Consider the following 14,144-nt stretch of genomic DNA (forward strand, 5'->3'; position numbering starts at 1 on the left):
TATAAGAAGCATAGTGACTATCTTAGTCACCTTGTATTTTTAAATAACAATTTCAAACGAACTATTTTTAAAAGCTCCATTGAAATTTTTAATACGTACATGGACATCACGCCAAGGCTGAACAAGTTTATTATTACAAATCAATGCATTTAAAAAAAAAATTTCTTGGTAAGAACGCTTAAGGGGTCCTTTTCAAATATCCGTGACCTAGAAAATATTTTACCTCGGAATTTTGGATTTATTCGAATTTTTATTTTTATATATTTAAAAGGAGGCGCGCGATACTTCTTGCATCTTCACCTTAAACGAAGCTTTATGAATGGTCGTGCGCCTCCATGAAAATGTATGAAAAACTTAGAATTGGATAAAAAACAAAAATTCACAGAATAAATATTTTCTAGGTCACGGATATTTTTTATCTTGAAATCCTGTTCATCCTGAAATCTTGAGATTCGTTCAACGATAATTTGCAACAATATCAAAATAGTTTGCCTAAGGATCAACATTCTCAGACACTTTTAATTTTTTGTACAAAGTTATAAACAAAATGCGCATGTTGAGTTCCAAGTAATAGATTGTTATAATCGTTGAATGATTGTTGGAAGAGTTATCCTGTCAGTGATTTTTTTTGTTTTCGATTTCCATAAATAGTGATTTTTATTTATATTTTTTGATGAACCTCGTAACTTTTTTCCTGAACATTGATTTACTTAAAACCACGAAGACATTCGCTATCGGGGTATAAGATGACTGTGTGTGTGTACTTTTTTCAGAAAGAACTAGATTAAATTTGGTCAAATTTGAGTTTAAAGGGTACACAACTATTGGCAAAAGCATGCAGTCAAAAATCAATTAAATGTTTCTGACTACAAAACCAATATTGTTTTTTTTAGTTATGATGATACTACATACTTGATTAACAGGTTATCATATAGTGATCTCTAAAAAAATAAAAATGGCAATGCAGCGCAGCCAACTTGAAAAAAAATATATAAGAAGTTTTGTAAATAATCTGTTTCAAGCAAATACTAAAAAATCAAAAATAAACATAATGTTTGTTGAATAAGATAACTCCGACTCCGACTCCAACTCCGGGTAATCAGAAATTTTCGGCTCCGACTCCAACTCCGACTCCAGCTAATAAATTTTAGCCGACTCCGGCTCCGACTCCGACTCCAGCTGTTCAAGTTGTTACAAATTCGACTCCGACTCCGACTCCAGGCTTCCCAAAAAGATCCCACTCCACCGACTCCGACTCCGACTCCAACTCCGACTCCACAGCCCTGCAATTTTCATGAATTTTCACAAAAACCTCATTTTTCAATCATAATGCTCATAATTCTAATCATAATGCTACACCATTCTAACCGATTTTAGTTGTCTTGTACGCAAAAGAAAGGTGATATGTTGGCCTTTTAAAGAAAACTAGTAAGGAGTTTCGAAAAACCAGCCTAAAATTTTGATGGTGTCTGGAACAAAAAGCCGCCCACGTTTAGACATATTTTTATCGGATTCCTCGGCCAAATTTACATCACATACTAAAAAATGGAGTAGTCGATAATTTTTTGAAAACAAAATCCGGACTTCGTTTGACCTTGAACCTCTGGGATCATGTTTGCCACTCAAAAATCAGCCATAATATAAATACAAAGAGACTCTTTGTATTCATAATAATGCATTCTGCTAAAACGCTGAACCAAACCACATCATAATATGAAATACTTTAAAATTTTTCACTTAAAAAAGTGTTGGTTTAAAGACCACATTTCATGGTCAACATAATCTCCTTTGACAAAATTGGTCAATTTTTTTCCATAGTTATGGGTTATGGACACTTGGACAATTTTCGAACAAATTGATGATTCTTCTCTCAGATATCGGTAATTCATTTTTTTTTTGTATTTGGTGTTTGTCCATATTATTTCCGTACAAATTTGGCAGCTGTCCATACAATGAATGAAAATTCAAAAATCTGTACCTTTGAAGGATTTTTTTGATCGATTCGTCGATTGATCGTCTTCGGCAAATTTGTAGGTATGGATAAGGACTACACTGAAAAAAAAATGATTCACGGTAAAAAAAATTGGTGATTTTTAATTAAACTTTTTGTCACTAAAACTTGATTTGTAAAAAAACACATTTTTTTATGTTCTTATATGTTTTAGGGGACATCAAATGCCAACTTTTCATAAATTTCCAGGTTGTGCAAAAAATCTTTAATTGTTATTCCCACCTGCCCAGGAGTGGTCCAGATCGCAAAATTAAGTGGAAAAGGTTTCTTCAGAAGATTTGTTGCAAACGAGAAGGGGCAACTTTTGGCTTGCCAATCCAAGCAATTTTATCTCGAAATCTTCACCTTCTACTATAAATTTATAGAAAGCATCTGAGTAAATTATCAAAAATCAGTATTTTGAACGTAGAAATTCAGGGTTGATTTTTAGAGAAAAGTAATGTTCCGAAAACTTTTAGAGCTCTGAAAATTCAATATTTTCATTTTTGACAGGTCAATTTGGACTTAAGTGTCAAAAGTTACATCCTTTTTTAGGTTTAAAAAGTTCAGAGTTTCCATCAAGTTGGAAAATATAAAAAAATAAGATCACTTTTTGCGAAGAGTTAGAAAATAGTCCATTCAAATTGAAAAGGTATAATAAAGTAACTGCACAGTATTATCTCCAACGGATTCCAATGTAATTTCCCACCTGCTGGACTGGTCAAACAGTCAAACACAGGTGAACATCACACCGGTATGGCACTCATCTCCGTACAGCCATACAGATTCGTTACAGTGAAATATATATTCATGCAAATAAGCTCCCAACCCACAATGCCACTTTGCCGATTTGTGATTACATATGTGGGAGTGTGTGTGTGTGTGTGGGAACTTGTTTGTGTGAGCCCCGCGGAGTTGACCATTTGATTAAAATTTCGAATCTCTCGGGCCGGAAAACTCAGCTAACGTGTCATTGTTATTGCCGACTTTATTAATACACTTGCACGGGAGGGAAGGGTGATTTGGCAGATGTTAGATGGAAATTATTATTGGGATTGCTTGCAAAGTTGATATCCAAAGTTTTTTTTTTTAAAGGACCATTAAACTATTGTCTTTCATATGTTTATAGGACCTAATAATAAAAAAAAAACTAAGATATGGTTTAATAAAAAATGTTAATTTATTGACAAATTGCCCTTATCATTTCTTTTTTTTTCAACCAGCTCCGATATCGCCGGAGAAAATTGCTGATAACAAACGACGACGACGCGATCTTTATGGCTCGCTTGCATAATGAGAAGCTGTCATTATGAAGTGATGCCATAATGGCGTCTGCTTCGATTTCGCGCGAACGTGCACCAGAAAGGAAGGAAAGAAAACAAATTACCCGGTCATGGTGGCGGCAACTCGCTCAATTAAAAAGGTTGTTCAAGGTGATCCTCGAATAACCAGGTTTTTAACAGCAATTACAACCGGTCAAGTCTGCGGAAAGTCCATTTTTGAATGCCTTTTAAACGGTTGGCAACACTGCCAGTTGTTATTGAGCATTTTTTGTTGCCATAAAACGTGACAACCCTGATGAAGCAGATTTTCTTCACACAGACACACGTGGTGACATCCGCTCTGTGTGTGAGCCAGGTCAATGTCTGACGATTTGCAAATGAGAATGGAAAAATTTCCATTTGAATAAAAACAAACATGGCGGGTGGAGCTTTCTCACGTGTGGAGTCAACGACAAATCAAACCGTTCGTCAGCTGTGAAAATTGCCCCAATTGCATACATTTTTGGTGTAGAAAATCGACAAATTCCACCAAGCTCAGTAGGCGGCCCTGTTGGCAACTCAGCCACCCTCGGACAGTGCAGCCACCTTGGATCGTTTGTTTTTGCTCTTTTTCTGTTTACATTTCGCACTTTTCACTGAGCAAACACGCGTTTGATTTTTAAATGTGGAAAGGGAAATTTTAATTGATGGCGCATAATTTTATCGCACCCTGAGTTGAGCTGCTCAAAAAATTGTACAAATAGCCCTCGTACCAATAAAATAATAAAACCAATTATATATCTCGCAGATAAAAAGAAAAGTCCCGCCGCCCAATCTCGACAGCAAATATTTAACCCATGTTAAGTCGATTCCAATTAGCGTCGTTTAAGTCGAACCGAAAATTCATCATGTCGTGCAATTTTTCAAGCAGCAGTGAGTTAAGACAAAAGGGAAAACTGGGCCAGTGTTGCCAAAATTCATCGTGTTTATTCGGTCGCGTAAACGCCTTCCGACTATTTGGAAGATATTTCGCAAGAGTTTTGTTTTCTGCAGTCATGTTTGTTGGGAAACAAATCGTGTGGCGGTAGATTTTATCTGACTAATGCTGCTGCCCCGGTGTAAGATTGGTTGCATTTAATTGGGTTTAAGCCGTGAGGTATGGCTGTTCGTGCGAATTAAGGTGATGGAGTTGAGGTGAGGGAAAAAGTAGAAGTGAGCAAAAAATGTTGAATGGTTCAATGCACATGCAGACAGACATGGAATTTAAGCGTTTTGTTGTCGGTGAAATTGAATGAGATGATGACAAGTCTGGAGTTTTTTTTTTAAACCATTTTTTCAACTTTTTGCAAAAAATGTCAAATTAAAAATATATAAAATTCAAATAACAACACGCAGAAAATATTTTGTAGAATCAGCCTGTACGAGGTTTGATTCACCAAAATTTTTATTGAATATAATCATCGCCGATTTTGCGTTGACACAAACCTTGAGTTTTTTAATTCCACAAAAATCTTTTGTTGTTTTGAAAAAGTTACTTTGACGTTTAGCGTTGATTCAACAAAAATCTTGATTTTCAAATCAAGAAAACGTTTTGTTGATTCAAATATGCCTTATTTTTCTGCGTGAAGCTATAGTCTCAACATTTGAATGAAAAAAGTGTTTTAAACTGCATTTTACACCTGCCCAGTTGTTTTGCAATCATTAGTTTTCAAAATATCCAAGTATTGAAGAGATTTTTTTTTCGTCGTGAAAACCTTGTCAAAAACACCGAAGCAATCAAAAATCATTTAAAAGTTATTTACATTTTCGAATATTTAAGTTACCAAATTGTTCACGCGGTTTCAGCTAGAAACCGCGAACATCGAATAAATCACAACGTCAGCATGCGCCGTGTGCAGCGGCACGTCATATTACACTGAAACCAGAGGACGACGACGACGTCTGGAGTGACGACGTTTGGCGAGGATTCCAGGAAAGTGGCGCAACAACATAGTTTACGTAGTGTCTTTCAGATTCAATAAAGAGAGGGAAATTAATTATTCCCAGTCAGTCTGTGTAGAGCCATCAAACCATCAACTTAATTTTTAAAAAGTAACCTTCGAAAGCCCGGCGGCTAACTGGCGCAGTCGGTAGGATATGCTGTTCAATTGCTGGTGAACGAATATCATCAAAGACAGCATGAAGACCATCCTTATTTTTATGTAAGTAATTTCGTGAGCCTCAAGTGAATATTGAGTGCATAGAATTCCGTTGGGGACTGTTAAATTGAAGATTATCATGAATTGTTAAGAGGCAATCAATTATTCCAAGCTCAAATGAATATTGAGTTTAGTGAACTTTAAAGTGAACTGTTAATGGTGAACAAATTATTCCGAAACTCAAATGAATATTGAGAGAAGTGAATTTTTCGTGAACTGTTAACGGGAAACAACATTAAGTTAAGTGAGTTTTGTGACAAACAAATCTAGTTAATACTCAAATGAACATTGGGTACAAATCAAGTAATTTTTTTTACAATCAAATAAACTGTTGACGTTAAGTGAAAAATAGAAGGACTGTTTCAAAAATCAAAAGGAAGAGAAGAAACCGTTAAGTGATTGCAATATTTTTTGAAAATTAAAAATGGATGCTGAGCAAGCAGCACTTGCAGCAGCAGCAGCTGCAGCAGCAGCTGCAGCAGCCCAAGCTGCTCAAGCACTTGCAGCTGAACAAGCTGCGGCCGAAACACAACGCACATTAGAAGAAGCAGCGCACATTGTTAACAGCATGAAAGTTCCGAATGCTGTTGATACGATTCCAGAATTCACCGGTAATCCAATCAAATTACATTCATTCATAAGAAGCGTAGAAAATTTACTGCCTTTTATGAGGCCTTGTGTTAACACTCCTTTTTACAACATGTGGTTACAGGCAATTAGAAGAAAAATAATTGATGACGCGGATAATGTTTTGGAACTATACGGGATTGGGCTTGATTGGGAAGCAATCAAAGAATTTTTAATCATGTACTACAGTGATAAAAGAGATAACCTTACTCTTACCAGAGAATTGTATTCGTTGTATCAAACAGGTACAATTGAGGATTTCTATGGTAAAATTCAACATACTTTGTCTTTGCTAATAAACCATGCTAACGTTTCGATACAAGATCTCAATATAAGAGCAGATCGAATTGGTATGTACCGTCAAAATGCATTGAACGTTTTTCTAGCTGGTCTCAAAGAACCGATAGGAGGAAATATTAGGACCCGATAATCTGAAACATGCGTTTGATGCGTGCATGGAAGAATTAAATTTCCAAAGAATAAATAATTCACGCAAATTTGAATTACCACCAAAGCCTATGCAAAACTATAAATTTCCGAAAAATTATTTTACTTCAAATCAGGTTCTAAATATTCCACCGAAAAATTATTTCGCTTTAAATCAAGTGCCAAATGTTCCACCGAGAAATGTTTTTGCTCCTTTTAACTCAAAACCAAATTTACCAAAACCGGAGCCTATGGATGTTGATCGTTCTCTTCGATCAAGAAATGTGAATTACATCAATAGACCCAACAATCAAAGAAATCTTCGTACAGGGACCCCAAAGATTCCATGTTGAAGAATTGAGAAATTTAGAACAAGATGACAACGAGGATAAAGGTCAAGTAGAAGCTTCCGGCTCAAATGAAGTCTTTGATGAAACTCATAATGAAGTAGACGATGCAAAACAACCAAATTTGACATTCAGAAATTATATTCCATACCTCAGACTTCCAACTCAAGAGGGATTTGATTTGAAATTGTTAATTGATACGGGATCAAATAAAAACTATTTGAGTCCAAAAAGAGTACGAAAAGCATCAAAGCTTCAAAAACCAACAATTGTTTCAAATATTTCCGGAAAACATTTGATTAATGAATACGTTAATTTTAATCCATTTCCTTCATTAACGACTAAAAAAATTTATTTTCCATGTTTTTGATTTTCATAAATATTTTGATGGACTCCTTGGATACGAAACACTTCAAGACCTCGATGCCAAAATTGATTCAAAACTGAATACGATCCAAATTCTCAATCAAACATTTAAAATGTATAGAAAATATCCTGATATTATGTGCAAAACTATACCAAAACAATCAATTTTAAACATAGAAATCCCAGTTACTGAAAAATCTGGTGACTTTTTTTTTTGAGGATTTTGAAGTTTTACCAAAATTAATTATTTGTTCAGGTCTTTACAAAGCTTCTGAAAATAAAGCCTTTATAACTATACGAAATGACTCTAAAAATGATCAACAATTTGCTTTGCAAAATCCCATGCAAATTGAACTTAATAACTTTGAAATCATATCATCGGATGAAATCAATCATCATGACTTTCAACCAGAACGATACAGAAAACTTATTGATCAATTAAGGCTTGACCATTTAAACACCGAAGAAAAGAAAAAACTTTTAGAGGTTATTAATGAATATCAAGATTTATTTCACGTCGATAATGAACCATTATCAGCAACAAATGGAACAACACATGTTATTCGAACATCAGATGATTTACCAGTATACCAAAAATCTTATAGGTACCCATATTGTCATCGAGAAGAGGTAAGTAATCAAATATCAAAAATGCTGAAAGAAGGTATCATTAGACCTTCTTCATCTCCGTGGAATTCACCCATTTGGGTAGTACCCAAAAAGATAGATGCTTCAGGACAACAAAATGGCGCATTGTGGTTGACTATAGAAAAGTCAATGCCAAAACAGTTGATGACAAATTTCCGATACCGAACATAAGTGATATCCTTGACAAATTAGGCAGGAGTCACTATTTCACGACCCTAGATTTAACCTCCGGGTTTCATCAAATTAAGATGGAACCACAAGATATCATCAAAACTGCCTTCTCGACTGAAGACGGACATTATGAGTATACAAGGATGCCTTTGGACTTAAAATGCTCCAGCCACCTTTCAACGTCACATGAATGTCGTTTTAGCTGGTTTAATTGGAAAATATGTTTTGTTTACATGGACGACATAATCGTCTATAGTACAAGCCTTGAAGAACATTGTGTTAATTTATCTAAAGTTTTTGATGCTCTCAGCGCAGCGAATCTCAAAATTCAATTAGACAAAAGCGAATTTTAAAAAAGAAGTTGCATTTTTAGGTCACGTCATAACTGATGAAGGTGTCAAACCTAACCCGGACAAAATTGATGCTATTCAAAATTGGCCAATACCTAAAACAGAAAAACAAATTAAAGAATTTTTAGGTACAATAGGGTATTACAGAAAGTTTATACAAGATTTTAGTAAAATTACTAAACCCCTCACACAATGTTTACGGAAAGGTGAACAAGTTGAACATACCCTCAATTTATAAAATCCTTTGAACAATGTAAACAAATTTTGTCAAGCAGTAGCATTCTTCAATATCCTGATTTTTCAAAACCATTTATATTAACTACTGACGCATCAAAATATGCGTTAGGTGCAGTTTTATCCCAGGGGCCCATAGGAAAAGATAAACCTATAGCATTTGCGTCAAGGACCTTAAACAAAAGCGAAGAAAATTATTCCACTATAGAAAGAGAGTTACTTGCCATATTTTGGGCAAAATATTTTCGACCATATCTTTTGGACGAAAGTTTATTCTTTATACAGATCATCAACCATTGACATATGCTTTAAATTTAAAAGACCCATCATCATCAATGATTGGCAAATGGATGATCGCTTTACTTGATTATTCTTATGAACCAAAATATAGACCTGGTAAACAAAACGTGGTTGCTGATGGATTGTCAAGAATAATAAACGATGTTAACATTAATGAAAATGAACAATCATCAAACCCTGAAGAGGACATCTCATCAGATGATGCAACACAACATTCCGCCGATACAGATGACTCAGCTTTTATTCCCTGCACTGAAAAACCTGTCAATAGTTTTGTTAACCAAATTATTCTAAAAAGAGGAGAAAATGAAAGTGAACATTTCGAACAAATCTTTACTAAAATCTTTAGACACACAATAACTATAGTTACTTTCGGCGTACCCCTTATTCTAAGAATATTAAAGACAAAAATCGATCCAAATCGGGTTAACTGTATTTACTGTCCAGAAAACGTTATTAACACGGTTCAAACAGTCTACAAAAATTATTTTAGTAGGGCAAAAATGTTCAAAATTTTTATATCCCAAAAACTTTTGATCGATCTTAAATCACCAGAGGAACAAGACGAAATTATAGAAGAAACTCATAATAGAGCACACCGAGGAATAGAAGAAAATCTCGCCGTAATTTCGAAAATTTTTCCAAACATGAAAAAATTGTCCGAAAATTCGTGTTGCTTTGTGAAATATGCAAACGCGCTAAATACGAAAGGACTCCGTATAAAATTTCATTTGCCAAAACACCAATACCAAAAACCATTAGACATTTATCATCTGGATATTTTTATTTGTACCCAAAACATATTCATATCAGTTATTGACAAATTATCCAAATTTGGCATTTTAATCCCTATAAAATCAAGATCAATTCCAAATATAAGAGCAGGATTAACAAAATTATTTTCACTTTACGGTATACCGAAATTAATCGTGAGTGATAACGAACCATCGTTAAAATCCACAGAAGTTCGTGGAATGCTGGCAGATCTCAACATTGAAACTTATTACACACCATCTAATAAAAGCGAGGTGAATGGGATCGTTGAAAGGTTTCATTCAACCTTATGTGAAATACTACGAACAAACGAAGAAAAATTTACGAATTTATCAATGAAAGAAAAGTTAAGAATCTCTGTGGCACTATACAATAATACAATACATTCTTCAACCAATCTTAAACCTACCGAAATTTTCTACGGAATTCGGGATGGAGAAGAGAGGCCTACTGAATTGATTGATATAATTGAGGCCAGAGATAAAGTTTATGATGAAGCTATCATAGCACTAAAAAATACACAAAAAAAAGATTTATCTTACCATAATAAAAACAGAGAACACCAACCAAATCTCGAAGAATCTGCGTCCGTTTACATAGAACGTCAAGGCGTCAAAAGTAAACATAAGGACAAATTTAATAAAACAAAAGTAGCTCAAAATCAACGAAAAACCTTCATTGATGAAATCGGTAGAAAACATCATAAAACCAAATTAAGACGTCAAAGAAATTAACATATAACTTTTATTTCTAGGTGCGTGATGACAACTTTAGCCGAAATCATCATCACGGATTTGAACAGAAATGATGGATTCAAAGAATATAAAACAAAAATCATCCGAAATCTAAATCTGCATTTGCACATAGTTAATGTGGAGAATATTCAAAGCAACATTGATATAATTTCACATGCTTTGAACATTTTTTACAAAAACAATTCAACTCAAAATTTTCATAAGGTTCTAGAAAGAAGGGTAATGAAGTTATCCGATAATTTCAAGCGCCTTAAACCACTGACACCAAGACACAAACGAGGACTTGTAAATCCAATAGGAACCATTATTAAATCAATAACTGGCAACTTAGACAACAATGACCTATATGACATTAACAAACAACTTGATATAACAAAAACTAAAACTAACCACTTGATTGAAAGCAATAATCGTCAAATAATAATAAATGATAGACTTCAATCAAAGTTAAATGAAATAACTAAACACTTGAATGAGCAGCAAATCAAAATTTTAAAAGAAATTTCAATTCAAATCAATAAAAACAATCCAATCTGATTACTTTGGAAACAAAACCTCTTCGAACTATTATTTAACATTCAGTTTTTGGATCAAGAAATCAATGATTTAGTAGAGTCAGTGCAGTTAGCTAAATTGGGTATCATTTGCAAGAATATTATCTCTCTAAATGAAATGGAAACATTTGAAAAAATATTGACCGATCAAAACATTACAATTAGTAGTCTTGACCAAATTTATGAATATCTCGGTTTAGGAGTTTTCCATAAAAATCATTCAATAATATTTGTTATTAAAGTTCCAAATTTTGAACCATTTGAATACGACTTCATTAATATTGAGCTTCTCTAAAAATAATTCAATTATAACATTTGATTACAAAAGTGTTATAACAAATGGAACAAAATCCTTTGTGTCACAAATACCATGTTATACTATTGAGAAATACAAAATTTGTAATTCAAAAAATCTGAAAGACATAAGCGAAGATAAATGCATTTCGAACGCATTGAGAGGAACCCCAGCGCGATGCAACTTCAAGGAGTACCAAGGAGGCACACAGATTGACGTTGTCAACGATTTTACGGTAATATTAAAGGATGCAAATTATCCAACTTCTATTAAATCAGAGTGTAACATCAAAGAACGCTCTGTTACGGGAACATTATTAGTATCATACGAAGGTTGTGATATTACCATTAACAACACCAAGTTTAGTGGTAAAAGTCATGCTGAACACCATAAAATTACAATGATTCCTATGATAGGAATTTCATTCAAACAAGAATGGTTTTTCAAAGAGCATAACATTTCACAGATTCAAATCTCGAACATAAACCATATCGAGAAGATAGAACAACAATACACAAAACTCCAATACTTTACCATAGGAGGTTTTATGCTAACATTATCATGTAGCATAATAATAGTATTGTTGTGGTTGATTACAAGAAAGACAAAATCAGCAGCTACTGTGGAAAACAACCTTGAATCCAATGATCCCGTTTCAGCATCCATAAGTCAACATTCAAATAAAGATTCGGGCCGAATCTTCTCTAAGGATGGAGTAGTTATCAAACCGTTCACGCGGTTTCAGCTAGAAACCGCGAACATCGAATAAATCACAACGTCAGCATGCGCCGTGTGCAGCGGCACGTCATATTACACTGAAACCAGAGGACGACGACGACGTCTGGAGTGACGACGTTTGGCGAGGATTCCAGGAAAGTGGCGCAACAACATAGTTTACGTAGTGTCTTTCAGATTCAATAAAGAGAGGGAAATTAATTATTCCCAGTCAGTCTGTGTAGAGCCATCAAACCATCAACTTAATTTTTTAAAAAGTAACCTTCGAAAGCCCGGCGGCTAACTTTTATAAGCCATTTTTGTAGGAACAGCTGCCAAAACTGTGTGGAGGCTTTGATGGGTGAACCAATGACACAAAATTACTTCTTTGGTCATAGGGAAGGTCCTCACAAAGTTTTAGCCAAATCAAAATATCAGATCCTAACTGGACTCGGTCGTTGGAAACGTTGGAAATGTCAAAACCTCTCCCCCTTCACTTCGTTTCACCATCCAGCTGCAGCCTTGTTGGCAAACAAACGGAGCACGCGGTCATATCTGGAGCAACATTTGAAAGGGGCGGTACGACATTGCTCTTACGGCCTTTGGTCCCATTTAAACGCGTGTAATGAAAGGCTGTAAGAGCAATGTCGTACCGCCCCTTTCAAATGTTGCTCCAGATATGATGGCGGCATCAAGCCGGAATTAGGGGTTATCACACGAAGAAAAAAGAGTTCCTAAAATCGTGAACAAGCGTTCATGAAAATGGGAACCTTGAACAAAGTGTTCAAATCCCATGGTACGATTTAGAAAAACGTACCATGAAATATGAACACTTTGTTCGTGGTTCCCATTTTCAGGAACGCTTGTTTACGATTTTAGGAACTCTTTTTTCTCCGTGCATATGGGTAAAAATGAAACTTTTTTTCAAGAAAAATAATATTTTTCCGACCGAATAAAAAATTTGCGAGCATGTTCAAACTTTTATTCCTGATATCGGAAAAGAGATTTAAAATCACAATTATAATCCATATTTTTTGTATGAATTGAACTTTTTCACACCGATTGGGAACCCCTAGGTCCATCCACGACCGTTTTCAATGACCGTGAGAAGATGCCAAAAATGCAGCTACCTACTAACTCCACAATATATACAGTCATGCCTCGGTTTAGCATGGGATTTTGGTTATATGGGAGAAATTGGCTATAATCGTTCGAAAAATCATGCAAACATAAAAATTATAGCGTTTTGGAATCGGAATGATGTCAGCTATCCATTGTAAATTACATGAAAATTTTCACAAAAATACGTATTTTCCGTGTTTTGTCATGCATTTCAAATGTCATACATTTTGCCTTCCTCACTTTACTGAGGAAAGGCTATAAAATCACTCGAAAAACGAACTTTTTAGTAAGACCTCCTAGACCTACCTTCATTTGTACATATCGACTCAGAATCACCAGCTGAGCAAATGCCTGTGTGTTTGGCTGTATGTAGACATGTGTACCAAATCAATGTCACTGGAATATCTCGTCACAGGCTCAACCGATTTTGGCCGGAATGGTTTTAATCGATCCGTCTTAACGTCCCCTAAGTTGCTATTTAAATTCATGCAGTTTTATCATGTACTTAAAAAGTTATGTTAAAAAAACTGTTTCATATTAAATTAAAATTATGGTAAAAAGGGTGGTTTTTTCATGGAACCCTCACATGTTGTATATTTTCAGAAAGCATATGAGAAGACCTTTCTTGTGGATTGTGGATTTTCAAGGTCTGACTTACCTATCTGAAATTACAAGCAGTTTAAAAAATGGTCTGAATTTACATAACCCTAAAATGGTCCCGTCTGGTCGCCACGAAAAAAGCCTTGTAGAGGGATGCCATTTTCCTGAAAGGCGGTGTCTGTATAATCTTGACAAAAAGTCTGTAGGAAGTTTGTTTTTTTTACTCGTCACTTATTTTTATTAGGACCTCTTAGGTGCTGCGATCACGTTAGGGGAGATCCATAAACCATGTGGACACTTTAGGGGATTGTAATCACTCTTTAAATGAGAGGAAGGCACCAACCACCTAAAGGTGGATTAAGTTACGCTTTTTTTGAAAATGCTGAAAATTGTCATAAAACTAAGTCATTT

The sequence above is a fragment of the Culex quinquefasciatus genome, chromosome 2, assembly GCF_015732765.1.
Source record: "Culex quinquefasciatus strain JHB chromosome 2, VPISU_Cqui_1.0_pri_paternal, whole genome shotgun sequence".
In the NCBI taxonomy this organism is placed as follows: Eukaryota; Metazoa; Arthropoda; class Insecta; order Diptera; family Culicidae; genus Culex; species Culex quinquefasciatus.